Here is a 19,323-nt window from a genome sequence, read left to right as displayed (position 1 = left end):
TCCTAGGCCTCTTTCGTTGCAAGGGACAGACGCCCAGCTTGAGCCCCAGGATGCAGGATAGGGGTATGTCTTCGTTTTCAGTACCGGCCTCAGAAAGGGCACGGGTGACAGGGTGTCAAGCATAGAGACCCACATCCAGAGTCACCTCCGTGGGGTTGCCCTCCTCGTGGCCTGACTGTGTTTGTTGCCGGGCATCACTTTCACTTTCTGGGTTACCCCCCCCCTCGGCATCTCGAGCAGGAACAGTTTGGTGGTGGTGGTGGTGGAGGTGCAGGGGAGGGCGGAAGTATAACATCCATGGCTCCCGCCTTAAAGAAGTCCTTCAGTCATCCTGGCAATTCATCACACTTTTGAGCGTTTTCAGTTCCCCTGGGAGACGTGCTCAGCCTGCCCCCACTCTGATGAAGTGTGGGGTCACCTAGTGGAATGTGAACCTCCACCCTCACCTCCCAGGGGAGGACTCTTGTGTAGGCTACGTGAGGGACCACTCTTGGGGGGGGGTTGTCTGGGGGAGGGGGAGAGGGAGACATGAGATGGTGCCCAGACCACATGAGCCTTTCCAGATGGATTGATAGGCAAAATTAGGGAGTGGGGGGAAAACCTTTCTGGGGGAGGGACCAGCAGGGAAGGGAATGGCAGAAATGGAAGGGCAAGGCCTCTCTGCCCCACTTCCTCCCAGGGCTGTGCAAAGCTTCGCAAGTTGACTGTCCCCTAAACGTTGATGTCTGGGCTCCAAGAGCAGCGGCTCTAACCTAACGATCCCTTACGGGGGGTGTTGCAAGTGCCTTGTCACTTGTTATATATTATCCCCATGAGGATGTTCCTTGTACTCCAACGCACTATCCAGAGCGGGGAAAGGAGGGTAGAGCTTGCTCGGAGCGTGTGTATTCCATAACTGGCCTGCGTCTGAGGTTGAGAAAGGCCCGAAGTGGAGCCAGGAGCCCTGCAGGAGGCTGGAACGGGAGGTGTGCCTGCCGCTTTATTTTCTTCTGACTTGGGGGGAATTTTTACCTGCCTGCTTTTCCCTGCTGTTGGTCGAAAGCATGTAAGAAGCGAAGGTGCTGGTGCTTCATCCCCCGTCATCAGCCCCCAGCAAAGCATTCATAACACATCCAAGGCTTGCCTGTTTTTCAAAGTCCCAATTAAAGCAGTGACTTTCTGAATTCCATTGGCACACCTTCTGGAAAAGTGCACCCAGAGGAGCGTGGAGCGCCTACAGGAAGGGCAGAGGGTGTGTGGCGGGGGTACCGATGGGCATAACTGGTTCCATATAGATGTATAAGAAGTTTTTCCCTGATGTGTGAATCTTACCCTTTTCACCAGTTAGTTCCTGGAGATCAGGGGCCACGTGTCCAACTTCCTTTTTTTTCTTCCAGGTCTTTAAAAAAGAGCCTGTCTTTGACAGATGAAAGGAAATCTTATCATAGGATCATAGGCGGCCGGGAAATCACAACTCTTTAAATTCTTAATGTCTTCACAAGTTACAAAGAATAAAAGTGATCTTACTTTTAACAAAGATCTGTCGAGCATCTTTCATAAGGTAGGTGCTATTCTTGGCATTCACACCAGTGAACAAAATAGACCCCCCAAAAATCCTTGTCTTCATGGGGACCATATATATATTTTTTGTCCAAATGGAGACATTTTTGATACTGCAAGGAGGTGTGGACTGCTTGGGACACCAAGCAAGAGGTGGCTGGTTGGATGGTCACCCTCGTGCTTGAGAGCACCTCATTTTCTCAGAGGCCATCAGATGCCTTTGGGACAGTCTGGGGACAGATCCAGCTAATCCCTGGCGTAAGGGGGGAACCTCACCATATACCCACCCAGCAAACATTTATTGGGACCCTGTGTGGTTTTATCTGTGTTCTTCTAAAAGGTCTTTTGCTCCCAGGCAAGAATGTTTGTAAGGACAAAAAGCAGGGGCCAGGGGATTTGTCCTCAGCTGTAGCGGAAAATAATGAATGGTAACCATTTGAAAGAAGGTAGACTCCTAAGATACAAATCACAGATTCTGAATACCTTGCTTGTAAAAGTCCTTGCGGTCAGCGTTTTTTAAAGATTTGGAAATCGAGAGGGACCTGGGCCCTGAGGGTGATTGAAGAAAGGCTATATTTCTTCTTAAGGGAAAAAGGAACTGAAATTGCTTCAAAAGGAAATATGCATCTATTTTTTTAAAACTCAAGATTGAGTAAAAGTGACTCCCCCCCCCCCCCCCCCCCGCGTACAGTTCTGTGAGTTTCACCACATGCACCGATGTGTGTGGACAATACCACACTCAGGACATGGAACCGTGTCAAACAGCTCAGAACATTCCCGCATGTTGCCCCTTTGTAGTCACTGTCCTGCTTCTCCAGCCTCTGTTGACATTGGTCTTTGCTCCGTCACTGTTGTTGGGACTTTTCCAGAACAATGTATAAATGGAATCGTAGAGCATGTAATCTCTTGAGACTTTTCACTCGGTGTAATGTCTTTGAGGGTCTTCTGAGCTGTTGGGAGCTGTACTTTCACTTCTGTTGCTGTATCGTATTCTGCTGTGTGGGTGTACCAGAGTTTGTGTGGCCATTCACTCGCTGAAGGATATTCGGGTCGTTCCCAGTTGGGGACAGTTATGAATACAGTGGCTATAAGTGTACATCTACTCTCAACTTCGATGGATAGGTTTTTTTTTTTTTTTAAAGATTTTTTAAAGATCTGTTTGTTAAGAGACAGAGCAAGCGAGAGCAGAGGGAGGGGCAGAGGGAGAGGGAAAGAGAGAATCCAAAGCAGACTCTGCACTGAGTGTGGAGCCCGAGGTGGGGCTCGATCCCACGACACTGAGATCATGACCTGAGTTGAAACCAAGAGTTGGATACTCAGCGGACTGAGCCACCCAGGTGCCCTTCATGCATAGTTTTGATGTGGATGTAGGTTTCAATTCTCATGGGGAAATGCCCAGAAGTGGAATCCTCACCAGCACTTCATATTGTGAACGTTTTAAATTTTAGCCGTTGTAATGGGGTATAGCGGTAACTCAGCATGGTTATGTTTATTTTGTTAAACAAAACGTGCTAAAAACACACCTTTAAAAGAAACGACTAAACAGTTTCCTGGACGACACAGCACAGACTTAATGAACTCTGTCAGCTGCCCGTTTTGTGAAGGAATAGAACCCAAAAGAACCATCGTGCATATAAAATCCGAGTTCCAGAGTGTCATAGTACCAGCAAGTAGATGCAAGGTGTCCGTCCTGGTGGTGCTCATCTCAGAGAACTGATAGGATGTATAGCTTTGATCTCTGTAACGATTTTGTTCATTCTCTGTATGAATATACAGTGATAATAAAAAAAACCAAAATTACAGAAGCTTCTGAAAGGCAGTGTAGCTATGGAGAAAAGAATATAGGCTTCAGGGCATGTATTAATTATCTATTGCTGCATGACAAATTATTCCCAAAGTAAGTGACTCAAACCAATGGTAAATATTAATTGTTTAGCAGAGTTTCTTGGGTCAGGACCTTGGGAACGGCTTAGTTTCTGTCAACATGTTTGCAGTAAAGATGTCAGCTGGGGCCGCATGGTCTGTTTCCAAGGACCCCCACAGGCTCTCCTTGGGCAGGATGCTTGAGTGTCCTCACAAGATGGCGGCTAGCTTCTCTCACAGTGAGTGACTTATGAGGAGGCCAAGGTGGATGTTGCCATGACTTTTATGAGCTAGGTTTGGAGTCATACACTCATTCCACAGTCGTTTTGGTCACCCAGGCCAGCTGTGAGTCAGAGGGAGGGGAACTACACAAAGGTTTGGCTGCACAGAGTCCAGTGTGGGGTTAAATCCCATGATCCTGAGATCATGACATGAGCCAAAATCAAGAGTTGGACGTTCAACCGACTGAGCCACTCAGGGGCTCCCCCCCTATTTTCCCCCTTAACAACATTTTTTTTTGGTCTAGCTTACTCTATTATAAGAATACAGTTTATAACATAACTTACAAAATATGTGATAATTGACTATTTGTGTTATTGGTAAGGCTTCCAGTCAACAGTAGGTGATTAGTAGTTAAGTTTTTGGGGAGTCAAAAATTATACATGGATTTTTGCCTGTTAGGGGAGTCAGTGCCTCTAACTTTGTGTGTTCAGCAGTCAACTGTATATAAAAAGGGACTGCCCGGTGATTTATAAAGAGCTCATGACATGGTAGGTATTATTTGTATTATTAAACTATGAAGCTTTACATCTTAACTGTGTAGAACATATCAACAAAGACAAACACATTCAGTAATAATAACTTTGTTTTTAGCAAAGGTGTTGGTCACAGCTGCTTTCACTTTTATTTTCGATGTATGTTTATTTAAAAAAAAATTTTTTTTGAAGATTTTAAGTAATCTCTACCCCCGGTGTGGGGCACGAACTCACAACCTCGAGATCCAGAGTTGCACACTCCACCGACTAAGCCAGCCGTCACCCCCTGTTTTCTATGGATGTTAAACATTTTTTTTTTCCTTTCCTTTTTTTCCAGTTACTATGAAGTAGCGAACACCAAATTCATCATCTGGTCTTGTCTGATTTGTTTGTAGTGATGCCCCCAGTGAGAAATACGTTACTAGAGGTCCGTGTACGCGCTGTCAGCACTCCGAGACCTTTGTGATGAGTTTCGGGCTGTCCGGAGAGCAGGTGTGAAGGATCAGTTCGTTACATCTCTGCCTCCATAGGGTGTTTAGAGAATGCTTACTGGTAAACGTAATTTAAAAATGCATAAATCCACACCCGTCGACTTTAGTGGAACAGTCCGGAAAGCTCTCCTGTTCAAAGTGATCATGATGTGGGATAACTCTAGCTGTTTGGCTGTCACTAAAGAAGAATGTGGCTGAACGAAATCTGGTGTCTTGGCCTCATTTTCTGTCCCCATGTCCTATATTCCGCCCTCCCCCTGAGTGGCCCCTAAAACCAGCCCCAGGAGCCCTCCTGTCTCACAGCCTCCCATCTCCACACCTGCTGATTCTTCAGCTTGGAAGGTAAGGAAGGGCTTTCTACTAGTTCTCGCCTCCGATGTCCACCCCACTCCTGCCCACCTCCTTCTAGAAGCCTTTCTACGGCTTCAGTCTCCTCCTGGGGGTTTACTGGACCCTGTTTCTACAGTGTGTTTTCTCTCTTGGCCACTCGTTTTACTTATTAGAGCACTCACTTTTATTGAGCACTTCTGTGTCTCAGGCTGAGCTCTTCAGGTCTACAGGTTCAGTTAATCCTCCCAACTGCCCTGATTTGTAATCCCCATTTTATATAAGAGGAAACTGAGGCACAGAGCGCTTAAATGACTTGCTGCAGGTCATACAGCTTACAATTGGCAGAGGCCAGGGAGAAGCTTGGGCAGTGTCTCTCCACGTACCAAGAGCCCCTTCTACTGAAGTATTTTACGCCGTCTGCATTCCCAGTGCCTGGCGAAGTGCCGGGAGCGTGGGAGGGGCTCAATAAATATTTGTTGATGCTTAACTCTCTTCAAAAGTAAACTTTGTGACAGATAATTTCGTACATTTCTTTGTAAAATATAGTCCCTCCTCCTGGCCTTTTGCAGGATGTTGAGGTTCTGGGTTTATTTTTTTTGCTATGACCTTCCTGCGTCTGGTCACCTACCTGTTCTTTTGTTTTTGTTTTTTAAGATTTTATTCATTTATTTAAAGGTTGGGGGAGGGGCAGAGGGAGAAGCAGATCGGGGCTCGATCCCAGGACCCCGGGATCATGACCTGAGCTTAAGGCAGATGCTTAACTGACTGAGCCACCCAGGCGCCCCTCTTCTTTTGTGATTATACACGTGGTTTGCTACTTAAGAGATGAGCACGTTTGTGTAAAGTTCTATGTAAGATCTATATATTTATGTGTATTGAGAAAAGGGTTTTACCCATGCTTTTCTTTGGATGGGAATAATAGGAGTGGTCTTTATTTTTTCCTTTGAACTTTTCTGTGCTTTCTAAATTTCCTGTACTGAATTTTTATTGCTTTTATAATTATCCAGTCTTGTTATTTAAAACGAGAAAAGTGAACTATGTTTCAGAGACTCAAGAAAAGGAGAAACCTTCTAAGATAGTTTTCTGCCCGTTAAGCAGAGCCTGCTCACGTACGTAAACTGTCGTGTGAGACGCACTTCGGGCTTTGCAGGTCGTTCCCTGCTGTATTATTGAAACCATCCGCTTGAAGATTGTTTCCTTCTTCCTGGTGTTTCCAGGGCACACAACAAAGGCATAGAGGTCCTCATAATACTTGGGTGAGAGGTGGTCTTCTACGGGAGATGGTGATTGAAAGGTGGTTCTTTATTTGTGGTGTGGAAGTTCAAGGTTGCGTGGGGTCTGTGGTCCAGCTTGTGGGATGCTTTTGATTTGGAGGTAGAATAATTCATAAGGATGAACTCAGACACTAGACTTTGAGAGTCTGAGAACAGTGATGAAAATTATCCCAAGGTCACATCCGTAAATCCGAGTCAGCTGGGACAGTTGCTTCTCCCAGGCTCGCAGGTAAATTAGCAAGGACTGAAGGGGATCAGAAGCTGTCCTGGGGGTTGGATTCCTTTTATTTAAAGATGGCCATGCTTTGCTGTAGGAAGAAAAACTCTTGAGAAACTCAGAGGTGGTTTTGTCTTCTAGCCGTACCAGGCTGTTTGGGTATCACCTACCCTGAGCAGCCCATGGGGTGGGCACTGTTCCAGGTCTCCATCCCCGCTCCTCCCCCACCCTCTTCCCCCAGCTGACCGGGTGCTGGGATGGCTCTTCAGTTCTGAAGATGGAAAGGACAAGAAAAGTTTGTCTTTGGGGTCATCATAGGGAAACCGCAATAACCCGTCAAGCCCATTTCCTGGAAATTACTTCAAAGCCTAGCGCACGGGCTACTAACAACACCTAGGAAGCACGTTCTGGCTTCTCCTTGGAATCCGGGTACTTGGTGTGAGGCTGTAGGATTGCCAGTTTCCTCCTGGGTCCTGTGCTGGGCCGTGTGCTTGGCACTTCGCATTTATTTTTACTTGGTCATTTATTCAATGAGGAAGGAATCATCTCCATTTTACAGAAGAGGATACTAGGACAGAAATTACGGGGTAACATGCCCAAGGTCACACAGCTAGCTAATAGGTAAGATCAGGTTTTCCTAGAGCCCGTACTCTTCTTCGTGGCTCAGATTGGGATCATCCCACAGCTACAACCGAAACCCCCAGAACTGCTGTCAGGGGAGATGGGTCCTGCAAGTTCACGGTCAAGTCCTGCCTTTATTTTAAAATTGTGTTGTGTGGTTCACTGTGAATTCTTTGAATTACTTTTGCTTTTTAAAGAGAGTCACTAAAAGTGATTCTCTTCATGACGGGGCTGTCTTGACAGCCCCCTTCAATTTTGTGCCCAAGCCGAGTGCCTCCCTTGCCTCTCCCTGGTCCCAAGGAGCAGGCCCTTGTGCAGACAGCGTGGTGACAGCCTCATCGGCCAGTGGAGGATTTCCTCCTCCTTCCCAGCATTGTAATAACCATTTTTTTTTCCTTCAAGGAATTTTGGGGATTGAGTCACAGTCGTAAAGACCAATCTTGGTTTCCCCTTTGAAGACACCACTCTGCTTCTGACAGACATAGGTGTCACACCGCGGGTTACTGACAAACCCAGGTCTGACGCCCGCCCGTGGGCGTCACCATGGCCCGGTGGTCTCTAGCAGGGTGCACAGGTTTGGGGGGTGGGAAGGAGTTCGGTTTTTCAACTGGAGCCATGTGATAAAGGAGCTGAGAACTAAGGCTTTCCCCGAAGACTGATGCCAGCCCCCTGGCAGGCGCCGCTTTTGGCCTGGGCCGGGCCTCTGGGTCCGTGGGGCTGCGGCGTGGGCCACACTGCTCCGTCTCCCTGGGGTGTCTGCGGAAGGGCTTGGGTAGCCCGGCTGTCCTCAGTGGATCACAAGGCTAGCCTCATGCATTTCACATGGGAATTGGCTGTGTTTCACGGAGTGTGTTTTTTTCTTTATTTTTTTTTAAATAAAGCATTTAAAAATAACCTTGTTTCTTGTGCATGTGCCTTTTTTAAATTGCAAAAGTAATAGGGTCATGGTAGACACCAAGAAGGAAAGAAAAGTAGTCTGGCAAAACACACACCGGTTGCTTTCTTCTTGATTTTTGCTTTATATTTATTTTTGCCTTAATTAAAAAAAAAACACAACTTTTTAGAGCAGTCTTAGCTTCACAGCAAAATGGAACAGAAAGTATGGAGGCTTCCTATATACACACACCCCTTCCTTGTCCCCCAGCCCCCCATGATCCACATCTAGCATTTTCCTTAATGTTTCATTTTGTTCAGATTTATAATATAGTATACATGTTTTATGAATTTCTTCCCCCTCCCCCACAGTCTTGCTTCAGTAATTCTTAAATTAATGTGATTATGGTGAAAGGTCTGGTGAGGTCATTTCCTGTTGACCTTTCCTCTGAGGAATGCAGCTGAGCTTACAGTGGGGAGGGGGTGGTCCCCAGACGACTTGCTCTTGGAATATTTATCATGTGGAGATTTCCCAGAATGTGCTTAGAAGGATTTAGGGGCTATGAAGACTCTGCCCTTCCTGTCTCTTTTATCCGTGGGGTTTTTTTCTCAGTGGTGTTTGGGGGAGGGGGTCTGGGATCTACTTTCCATTAGTAATGTTTAGCCTTCCTCATGAGTTGGAAAATAGAACTGTAGCAGGAGCGTTTCCAGAACAGTCTCGAGTGTTAAAGGAAACACCTAACTGAAGGATGCTTCTGGCAATTAGTACTCGTGTGGGGCATGCCTGTCTGCCAGCTTGGGGGCTGCACCGTGGGGCAGGGTTTCCAAGAGGGGCGTGAGCGAGAACTGGGGAAAGGTTTGCCTTCTCAGTGAAGTGTGCTGGGAAAAAAGTGCCTTTGCCTAGTGAACCTGTAGATGCTGGCTTATTTTATTCACGTCCGTGTAGCTGCTGCCCAGCACGGGCCATGGCCTCGTTGTCAGTGGTCGTCAGACTGAATGAAGGAACTGAGAGACCCTTTGGAGCTTCTTGGTAAAATCACCCTGAGCCTCTCAAACCTGAGCCGACTGATGGCACCTGCCGTTTGGCCCATGTTGTCTGGAAAAGCCTTGAATTTATAGTCACAGATGGATGGCAGATCTAAATTTATTCATCACCCTGGCCCTCGGACACTGTTTATCTACTCTAGAGCACCCGTCTGGTAGCTTCTGGATTTCATTTCAGTCGCTGCCATGCATGGGCCCGGTTGGTCTCTTGTGAGGTTAGAGAATCCTTCACAATGTTTTATGAATGGCTGAGGCCGCCTTTCAAATCCAGAGCTTTGAGAGCCGAAAAATGCTCATTTAGGGAAAGAAAAAACTTGGGGACCATGATATCCTACTCTAGTGGCCTATAAATTGAATCCTTCTGACCAGCTCTCTTTAGATGGCTTCTGTGTAAATTGCTGGGTTGCTTGACTCCAAGAAATGCTGTTGGCACCAACACCAGTCTTAACTTTGAGTGAACGTTGTCCCTGTGAGCAGTTAAGAGTATGGGGGGGCGGGGGGAAGGACCTGGACATTGGCGTATGGGTATTTTGCCTCGGTTAATGTTGGGTCGATCTGCAGGCCGGGAGGGACTGTGGAACATCTGGCCTCTGTTTATCTGACACCCCCTGGGCAGCGTTTGGGGGGGGGGGGCTCTTGTTTTGAGAATGAAGAAAAGGGCATTTTAATTCGAGACTGAAGGAGCCAGAAAGTCTGGGGTGTTCTTGGTGGGTTTATGCTGAAAGTCTCTCAGTTCTTCCTGATGGAATCTCTTGAATCTTTTGATTTGTATTTGATGACACAACAGAGAGGCACATCTGCGCCCGCTTCATATGCGTTTCTGTCTCCTGCTGGGAATCCAACCGTGGCGTTATTCATCTGTTAGAGCGCTGAGATTTTTGTTCAGTGTGGAACAAGCTCATCCCCTTCATTGTTGGAAGAGTTCGACAGCCTTCTTCCTGGCGGCTCTTCTAGCTCCCTCCTCTGTGACCGCACGTGTATTTTTGCGTGAGGGAGGTTTCTCTCTGTCTCTCCGACATAGAGCCGGTCTGGTCGGCCACGGGGTTCAGCAGTTGGGGCTGCCCACAGCGAAATGATGTGATTTTTGCTAATCCTCGCATTTATCTTCAAAATACTATGAGGTTCCGTTTGATTTAAAATTCTTCTTTTGCTTCGGTCTATTTTTGAGTTTGTGATATCTTTAAAAAATCGTAAAATTTTACTGTAATTTAGCAGTTGTGAGGGTATTAAAGGAGATGTTTTCTGAGAAACTGTGTGTGTGTTTTAAGATTTTACTTATATGAGAAAGAGCATAAGTGGGATAAGGGACAGAGGGAGAAGCAGGCTCCCCACTAAGCAGGGAGCCCAGTGTGGGGCTTGATCCCAGGACCCTGGGATCACGACCTGAGCCGAAGATGTCTTCAGACACTTAACTGACTGAGCCACCCTGGTGCCCCTGAGAAACAATGTTTTAAGACGAATTGTAACAGTTATAAAGAGGTACCCAGAGCACACCACTCTGCACATGGCCCAACGTGCCTTGGTTTTAAATCCCAGTAATTCAGAGTTTGCGGTGGTCTGAACTCTGTCAGGCTGAAGTTTGTTTTAACAGAATGCTATGGAAAAAAAAAAGTTTATTAAGCAAATAGGGATAATAAAGTTACATGGAGAAAGGTGATTCCCTTTGAGAGAAGAGACTTTCCAACACTTGGGAAAGAATCACTCATGATTCTTACTATTAAACCTGGTAGGACCTTTATGTGATAATCTCCCATCATTTAAGAGCATAACATTGAGAAATATTTTATACGTTGACCTTTAACACAAATGGTAGCATATACTCTATGCTGTCTTGTATCTTCTTCTTTTCACTTAATACACTCTGAAGATTGTCCCAGATTAATACGGACAGATTGCTGTCGTGTTTTTATTGGCTCATCATAGCCATTTTATAGGGGTACCTTCAGTTATCTGCAGCGTTCCCCTGTTGATAGACATTTAGGTGGTTTCAGAGATTTTGGTCTTATAAACAGTGCTGGAATGAGGATCCTTGATGTCTCTTTGTGAGTGTATCTGAAATACAAATTCCTAGAAGTGGGACGTGTGTCAAAGAGATACGTGTTTTCCGTATAGGTAGAGATGGCCATATTGCCCTCCCAAGAATTTCCACCCACCTATTCACTTTACTAACTCTTATGTAGTGCTTACCATGTGCTGAGAACTATTATTATTATTAATAATACTAACAAATATTAACTTGTTTAATCCTCAGAGCGACCCTTAGAGGTACTATCATGATCACAGTTTTAAAGATGGGGAGAACTAAGGCCACAGAGCTGATGTAACCCCCACAAGGGCCACATGCAGTTAGTGGAGAGGGAGGATTTGAACCCAGGCAGTCTGGATCCAGAGTCCCCTCTTAATCGTGGTGCTTAACTGCCTGTTACAGTGAGGAACTACAGTGATGTCAAATGCTTACTTTTTTCCTAATCTGACCAGTGAGATGTCAGGCTTTCTTAACTGCCATTTGGCATTTTTCTTATTCATAGTTGAGGTTGGACATATTTTCACATGTAGACAAGCCATTTGGATTTTCTTGGCCATCTCTCCAGTACTTGTTTCTGCCTTTGCACATTTTTCTCTTAGGTTGCAAGTATATTTCTTGTGACTTGCTGGAGTTTTTTTGCATACGGAGAAAATTAGCCCTTCGTCAAATGTGTTTCAAATGCTTTGTCCTACTTGGTAGTTTCCTTGTAGTGTCTGGGATGTAGGTTATGTTTAGAGAGATCTTCCTCAATCTGAGCATTTTTAAAAGTCTCATATTTTCTTCTAGAGCTTTATGGTTTTTTCAAAAAATTTATATTGGTTTGAAGAGTAACATAGGATCCAACTTTATTTTTTTCTAATAACAGTCCGTGGTAATAACATGCAGCTGTACAGGAATGAAAACCAAACTCCCAGTAGATTAGCGTTTGAGGGGTCGTGCTATTGTAATAGATTCTGCTGTGACTGTTGACAACTGAGCCGTGCAGTTAGCCGTATGGCTCACGTTTATAACATGGCTTTTTTTTTCCCCTTTGTGCCCAGTTTTGCTTTCCTTGGAGTTAATAATTATCTAGCGTTTCCTTTGCTTCATTTTCCTGTACTTAACCTAAATTATTTCAAAACTCCCATCTCTTACCCTAAGTCCCTTTATGAGTATTCAAATTTATCAGATGCTCAGAAAGTCTAGGTTTTATCCTCATGAGATTTGTCTGGAAGTCTTCGGAGCTGCTGGGGTCTGGGCTAGGTTGTTTTTGGCCTGGTCAGCACCCTTTAGTGTCTCCCATGGTTATCCCAGGCACCCTTCTGTCTCTAACACTAGATGTAGGCTCTGTGGCCCAGTCAGCATCAGGGATCTCTCCTGGGAGTACTCCTTGCTTCTCTTCCTGAAATCTGTTTCTTGGAGCCTATCTTATTCTGTTTCCATGTTTTCTCTGTCATTTCGGTGGAGCCCCTCCTTCAGTGTGTGGGGACCTGTGCGCTGGGAGAAGCTCTGAAAACAGGATGATGAGGTGGAAGGCTCTTTAGGAAATAGTTAAAGCTTCCGGGTTCTCTCTCTGCTTCCTCCTGGGACAGTGAGTTAGCTCTCTGAGCCCCTACCTCACCCATGTTTCTCCTTCCCTCCCCCTCCCAGTGTGTCTATAGTACTGTGTTTGGTGAACTCAGTACTTGGTGTACACAGTACAATCACTGTGTGGAGTGTTCACTGCTGAGCCAGATTCTTTCTTTTGACTGCTTTCTTCAAAAACTTTTTTTCCTGGAGATAATTCACTTCTTAAAAACTTGCTTGATTTTCTATGTACCTATTGCTAATTTCTTCCAAATAATTTCAACAGATCCGTCAATTTTCTTTCAACTAATTTTTACCAAACTCTGAGCACATCTTATAACCATTCAGCTTCCCCATCTTTTCTCCCCAACGTGCACCACTGTCTGTAACACCCCCATCGTCTGACCTCTGTCTGAATGGGTTGTACTTTAGACCTTGCACACAGCCATCATTCAGAGGCTTTCCTTCACTGTTTTCCTTTCCTGGACCCACTCTTTCCTGGATTCTATATCCTTTAGTTTCATAGTTTACTGCATTGTTTGATAGAATACAAACTTCAGTAGCTTTCCCAGGAAGGTGCAGGGAGCTAAATTTCTTTAGAATTTTTGCATGGAAAAATGCCTTTAATGTATGCTTAGATTTGCTTGATAATTTTACTGCACGTGGAATTAAAAATTGAAAATATGATCCTTGAAATTTTGAAGACATTGCTCCCTTGTCATCTAGTATAATTTGTATGTGATTTATTTTCTTTCTCTTTCTCTCTGAAACATTTTAGAATCTTCACCGAATTTTTCATATTTTGAAACTTCACAGTATTTGACATATATCTCAGTGGGTCCTTTTAAAATTACTTTTGCTGGGCATTTGCTTTTCTTTTTAGTTTGGAGACATTTGTCTATCAGTCTGGAACATTTCTTGAATTAAAAAAAATAGTTTCTTTTAATTCTCTCTTCTAACTTCTGTTATTTGAGGATTAGGCCTTATGGATTCCCTACCTATCTTTTTAAATTTCCATCTGGTTTTTTTTTTTTTTTTTGCTCTACTTTCTATGAAATATCTTTAGAGTAACCTTTCAACTAACTATAGAAACAAAAATTTCAGTTATCCATATTATTAATTTCCAAGAGCTGCTGGCCTGTTTTTATAGCATCTCTCCCTATATTTTGAGACATGATGTTCTCTCTGGGGATCTTAATTCTAGATGTAAAAACATTTTCCTCCGTTCCCTGTAGTGGCTGCATTTTTCAGAAGGCTTTTTTCTTCCTCTGCATTTTGGTCCAGACTTCCATTTTGTAAGCTTTCCTTAAATGTTTGCTGATCCTTGGCTGTTTATTGAGAGCAAGCATTAAGAGTAAGGTACAGAAAATCAGATGTGAACCTCTGTGCATGTGGATAGGGCTTGTTGGTTGTTGGTTTTTCTTCAAAGTGATGAAGCAGCAACTGGTCCTTTTGTTGGAGGAAACCCTCAAATGTCAGTATGTGTGTTCATTCAGATTCTCCAGAGAATGATTTCTCAAGCCTTGCCTGGAATAAGCCTGGGATAAGCTAAGAGTATTCTGGAAACAGGATCGAGGAAGAGGACAGTGGGTCCCATGGGGGTAGTAAGTAGACTTTTCCTTAATTCCCACCATCTCTTGCACGTTTTCAGCACAGAATCACATCTCTCTTTTTCACTGTGCCTGGCGCTACATTGAGTTTCTAATCTCCCCCATTCGATCTCATTGGACAATAAGCCTCTTAATTGGCAGTTGGTGCAGATAGGGGAGGGGGCCCGGGGCCCCGAAGGTCCATCCTTTCTGTTTCTGACCTGCACCCTCTGTTCCACCCTGCCCCTCCCCTTCAGCGGGGCCTCCCCCGGGCTTTGGCAGGGAACCGGCCTATTTGTTGGACCCTCGGAGCACCACTCAGGCACCATCATCAGTTACTTCTCACTGCTTTCCATTCGCTGTCCGAGGGTCAGTAGAACGCCTTGTCTGCTCTTGTCTTTGCTGCGTATTATTTTGTCCTTTCGAAGAGGTATGTTTGCTGTCATGTTGGTGGATCTTGGGTGGCAGAAGTGATACGGCATGTGGTTTATCCATCAGGGTCACTTTGCCAAGATGCGAAACTTTGCTTCAGAAGCAGCGATCATACCGGATCTAAATTGTTCAAAAAAAGAATTAGGTAACATTTTCATTTTCTAGGGATGCAGATTTAGTCCAATGCACATGGGGCAGTCGAAGAGAATTTATATGGTTTATTATATGGTGGGTTTGTCATGCAAACATGGCAGGTGCCTGCCCGTATCTGTGCGCTCACTCACGTTTTCCTCTCTCTTACTTCCACACAGAAAATCAGGCTCTGTCTGTCTGAGAGGTTTGTTTCTGTTTTTTGCTTTTCGGATTTTTGTTTTGTTTTGTTTTTAGATCTCTTGACCACAGATATTTTCACTGGCTCCGTGGGGGGTAGGCTGGGCTCCATTGGCCAGCACTTCTCTTCTGGATGGAACAAAGGGAAGATGTCCCTCACAACTCAGGGCCCTGAAAATCCTGCTGTGCTTTTTCTGTTTTGTGCCATTCTGTTGGGTGGGGTGGGAGGAAGGATGAGAATTCCACTTCTGATGAGCCACGAATGAGACCTTTCTGAGCAGGAAGCCAGCAGATGCCAGCCTCTTGATTTAATTTTGGCTGCTTAGGGAGGTCTTGGTGGCCATGGGGATGAAGCGATGGGAAGGAGGGAGACACTGGCAGGAGAAACAAGACTCTGAAAATAGGGTGTCATGGGGGTTGGCATGGGGGATGGGACTGGGCTCAGACGGGCTGCTTTACCAGTGCCACCGAGCAGTTATGTGACCCCCTAGGAATTTCCCCATGACCTCACCTCCCCAAGGCTTGTAGCCAAAAGAATGAGCAGCACAGGGCTGCGTCTAGCAAAGTTCCCCTAAGTTACGCACCCACAAATCTAACAGCTCCTCGAAGTTCGGCATAAAGGAGCAGAGAGAAATCACCTGTGAGCCCATAACCTGCTCATGTTCTGGGTTGTTTTTAGACGTGGGGCAAGTGTGGTAGTTTCCATGCTTTTTTTTCCCCCCCCTTGGAAATGGAGAAGTTGGAGCAAGAAGGAAGTGAGCTAATAACCACCTTTTCAACACAGTGCTGACTTGTGCATTTCTTTGTACAGTATTTTGCCAGGCCTTTGACATTCGTTTAAAGAAAAAAATTCTTTCTCCTTGAACATTTGTGCAAAATCAGATAGGGCGGAGGGTGTAGAGCCCAGTCAAAGTAGGGGAGAATTTAGCACATTTCTGAAAGCCGGAGTGAGAGACAACAGATCCACTCTATTGTAGCGCCCTGGCACCGACCCAGTAGCCGAGGCCGGCGGACAAATGGTGCCAGAAAGCTGCATTCATAGTGCTACGTAATCACATTTTCAAAAACGTGCAGTAGATAAGCGGGGAAATATGCATTCTGGCTGCCTCATAAATAAAAGTAGTTAAGGATGGCTGTCACTCACGTTTATAGCTCTGGTGTTGGGCATGCACATCACGAAAAGCAAACCCAGTTCCCTCAATCAGCTTGGCACACGGCCCCTTCCAAATTCCGCATCGTTTCATCGCATGTTAGCCTGTGCGTCGCTGTGAGCCAGGAAATCGCGTTTAATTAGGTCATTTGTTCTTGAGAGGTCTGTCCTTGCAAAGAAGGAGAGGAATTTTTATGGGCAGTTGGCATAACTAAAAAGTCAACGGTTCCATGGTTTGCTCAAATTTCAGGTGGTACTTAGGAAAATTCCTTAAGAAGGCATTTTGTAGGTTTCAGGACCTCAGTCAGCCTGGGTACTATTTCTTCAGGTTTTGATTTTCATTTACTCTAGGTTTTTTGCCTCTCGACCTGGTGTCTGGAATCCTAAGGGGTTTGCATCCGTGGAATGCAGGCCTGTGAGGTATTTTCAGGATTTCAGAAAGCCAACCAGCAGAATCCTACAGTCATGGAGGCCCGGAGTGGGAGGCGGGCCATCTCATTAAATCTTTGCAAATTAACAGAAGCATCAGTGTTGTTTGGCTTGGCCGGGTCTTTCTCACTGGGGTGTGGTAACACGCAATCACCCGCTGATCACAAGGGCTTACTGACCATTCATTACATAGGCCTTTCATGCATGACAAGGAAGTAGGTGCAGCCTGGTGCATGTGTTCTCTTTTTTGATCAAGGGATGGGGGTTGGGGAGTGGTAAGGTGGGAGACTAGGGACAGGGACCCTGATCCAGAGAGAAGTGCCCACAGTCTGAGCTGAAGGCCAGCTGTCCCCGTGCTGCTCTGTTCACTCCCCCCAAGCTTGCCTGGTAAGATGGCAGTGGACGGGGGGAGTGCTCTCATCCCAGTTTGCAGCTCTGTAAGTAAAAACCAGGGACCCACCGCAGCTGTGGTCTCGGAGAAGGGTGACAGAAAGGTCTCCACTGCTGGGTATGGGAGCATTCCACTGGAGTCCTGGCTGCTTGCTTGCTTTCCAACTCCAGAATGTTTGTTTCAGATGTTAGAAACACACAGACCGGAAGGAAATTGACCAAAACTTTCAGGACTTTATTTGCCAGCTGTCTGCTGGTAGGCCCGATTACCAAATTTAGCAACACTTTGCAGAGATTGCCTTCTGCTTTAATTTAGCAAATGATCAGTAATGAGATCTATCCTGTTGTTTGAAAGTGGGATGAACTAGATGTATTTTTGGTGTGTATCGGAATGTTCTCAGAGGTTGCTGACTCAGAGCACCTGATGAAGGTCACGGGGTGTGAGTCCAGCACACCTGAGGAGTTCTCAAACACCCGGGAGGGGCTGTGGCCGAAACTCTAGTGAGAGCTACAAGGAAAACCCCCGAGCAGAAGCTTAGGCTTTTTGCTTATCGCTGCCGGGAAGTTTCATATTTCTTCTTTTGTACAGGTTCCAAATGTTTTTGGAAGGCTTGAAAGTGAATAAAATAGCCCTTTGACAGAACTGACAGAAACTGAGAGATTCGGGGGGTGGGCCCAGTGAGTCATTGTACGGAAAGCATTGTGTTGTTAGCTTTGGCAAAGACAGTTCTTAGAGAAAGCTCTGTGAAGTGACTCACTTTTATGGGGCACGTGAGATCTCTACCTTGTCTCCTATTCGATTGCCATTCCCTGCCCTTCACTAGTAATAACCAACACTTTCAGAGCACATACTAGGTGTCAGGCATGGTTCTAAGCACTTTACATATATACTTTCTCAACATAACACTGAGAGGTGGATACTGTTACCTTTGAGGAAACGGAGGCACAGAGAGGTCAAGCAACATACCCAAAGTCACACAGCTGTGATGAGCAGAGGCATGATTTGAACCCAGGTGGTGCCCTCAACCACGCCCCTGCCTCTGACTGGGCCAGTGGGGATGGGTGGGTGTGGTTCATGGTTAAATTGAGTTTGAGGGTTTTGCTGAAGCTCTCTCTGTAGCAGGTGTTGGGCAGCTTGATTTAATTAACTTTTTGCTAACCAGCTAGTCTTTATTGAGGCACCTGTCGGCCGTTCAAAAACAGGAGGTATAACGTGGTTCTATTTACAAGGAATTCAAGGCCTGAGTTGAGACGTGAGATATGTGGCTATGAAAATTTACATAAGACAGTCTTTTTTTTTTTTGAAGATCTGTTTATTTGAAAGAGAGCACATGAGAGAGAGAGAGAGTGAGCATGAGCAGGGTGGGGCGGGGCAGAGAGAACCTCGAGCAGACTCCCTGCTAGTGAGGAGCCCCATGCAGGGCTCGATCTCACAACGCTGAGACCATGACCTGAGTCACAGTCAAGAGTCGGATGCTTAACTGCCCCTAAGACATAGTTCTTTATAAGGAACTCTATGTGGGCATGTTTCTGTCTGTCTTGGGAGAACAATAAGTTGCTGTTTCAAGTGAGAGATGGAAATATACCCAGAAGTGGGGTTGCTGGAACTCTGGGACCTCTTTAATCTTCAACTGGTTCCTCCTACTCTGTGAACAAGATTTAAGTCTTTCCTATCTTAAAAAACAAAAGTGAGCTAAAAAATTTTCCTTCCCAAACCATTCATCCTGTTGACATATTCCCTCCCTCTCAGATGGATTCCTTGAAAGAACCATCCGAATGTGGCTTCACTTTCTCACCTAATGCTCATTTCCAACACGTTCCTATAAGGCTTCCAATGGAATCCTTGCACTGCGGTAGTTCTTATTCTAAAACACATACACTGCTTAAAGATTTAAAAGTAATATATGCTTATTGCATATATTTTATATATTACATATAAAAACGTGTATGCAAAACCTGTCACCTGTAAGAAATCTTTGTAATTTGTAAGAAATTAGCACTGACCTTATGCTACCTCTCTTCCCCCTTAGATGCAAATTTTTATGAGTTATGGATTTTATAACGCAAAGGACTGTAGCATTTATATTCTGCTCTCGTATCACAATTCTTGAATTTCTTAGGCAGTGCTTCTCACCGGTCTTCTTACTGTGGCCGCGCCGTTCCCGAGCTTTGTTTTTCAGCTCGATTCGTTCTTGGTTGGCAGGGTCTCCCTGCTGGATGGTTTTATTTAAAGCAGTCCTCATGGGGACTGCGTTCCCTGAGTTCTTCACTGCTTCAAGAGTGGCTGTTTCTTGCCTTTATATTTAAAGGATCATTTGGCCAAGTATCAAGTTCTTGGGTCACACTTTTTTTGCCCTCAGAATTCCAGACGTTGTCTTCCATTTTTAGCATTGGGTATTTCTGGAGGAGAAAGCTAAGGCCAGGT

The 19,323-nt window shown here is 45.3% G+C and overlaps 1 protein-coding gene across 4 annotated transcripts in view; it reads left to right on the top strand.

Annotated features, from left to right (window-relative positions):
• The window catches only part of FARP1 (FERM, ARH/RhoGEF and pleckstrin domain protein 1), a 267,299-nt gene that overhangs the window by 9,850 nt on the left and 238,126 nt on the right, over positions 1–19,323 (top strand). Inside the window, exon 2 of one of the 4 annotated variants that reach the window (XM_045810987.2) lies at positions 1,377–1,540. The exons of the other annotated variants lie outside the window; for them this stretch is intronic. The gene's annotated coding sequence lies outside the window, so the exon portion shown is untranslated. The remainder of the gene's footprint in view (positions 1–1,376; positions 1,541–19,323) is intronic. 4 annotated transcript variants of the gene reach the window in all.

This window comes from Ursus americanus, chromosome 10 (genome assembly GCF_024610735.1).
Source record: "Ursus americanus isolate L20-20 chromosome 10, mUrsAme1.1.p, whole genome shotgun sequence".
NCBI lineage: Eukaryota > Metazoa > Chordata > Mammalia > Carnivora > Ursidae > Ursus > Ursus americanus.
This window is presented reverse-complemented; position numbering and strand designations above follow the sequence as displayed.